Here is a 1,154-nt window from a genome sequence, read left to right on the forward strand (position 1 = left end):
TAACCTTAAGGGTATTTTGGGTATATTTTGAATTTTGATTGAGATTGTTCATTTGGTTGGAATGGGTGACAGTTAGAGCTGAGATTCAGAGTCGATACCTCATCAGCTTTTGTTCAGTTTGCGAGATAAGTTTTCCTCACTGTACTTATGGGTCAAAGGCACCAAGGTCAGCCCATTGGATTAGATATCTTGTTATGTGATGGTATGTTTTGTGTTGTGGTGATATGTTGGATCGATATCCTAATATATAGCATGATGATGTGCTTAGTGATCTATAAGAATCTATAAGCACAATCGTCTCAAGCAACCTACAAGACGACAATATGTGATTGAGTGCCTCTTCACCTATACGCACACCTAATCGAAATATCTCATAATCAACCATTTAGAAATAAGGAAATTCCACCCCTTTTAACTTGTTGGAATTGAGACTTTAGAGATCATGCTTATCTGTTATGTGTATGTCAACTAGTTAATGTGTGGTTGGGTTGAGGCGGACCAGTGTAGATTGAAGGCTAAGAGACCCAGGGCGTCCCGGATAGACTGTAGGCCCAAAGGGGCGTACCAATTAGGCCGAAGGTGTAACATACACGTTTTGAAACCGTGTTTTGTAATGAATAAAATTGTGAAATACTATGTGAAATTGAGTGTTGAGTTCTAACAAATGGTTTTTACTAGAAATGAAGTAAAACTATGTTTAGAATCACTCAGAAAATATTGGAAGTCTTATGAGATTCCAATTAAAAGCCAAATAGTGAAATTTAGCGAAAATATAAATTTTTAAATAAGTAAAATTTTATTATTTGATGTTATAGAGAATCTCGTTAGAAACTTGTTGGCGAAAACCTTGTCGAAATCCGAGTTATAACGAAGAAGTTATGACCACCCGAAGATCGGCGACAAAACCGGCACGGCACCGAATGACGTAAAAAGTGAGTTTTTGATAAACTACTTTTTAGCCTTAGTAATCTAAATGAAAGTTATAGTATTCGTTAAACTGAGAAATTCGATAAAAAGAACGCCAAAACCTGACTTCGTATGAGGAAGTTATGATTATTCGAAGTTTCAACTTAGCAATAGACAGCTAAAAACTCGAATTTTTAGATCGAGCGATATTTGATTGATACATCCTAAACGAGAATCGAAGGTCTCAT

The sequence above is a fragment of the Lactuca saligna genome, chromosome 6, assembly GCF_052625555.1.
Source record: "Lactuca saligna cultivar CGN05327 chromosome 6, ASM5262555v1, whole genome shotgun sequence".
In the NCBI taxonomy this organism is placed as follows: Eukaryota; Viridiplantae; Streptophyta; class Magnoliopsida; order Asterales; family Asteraceae; genus Lactuca; species Lactuca saligna.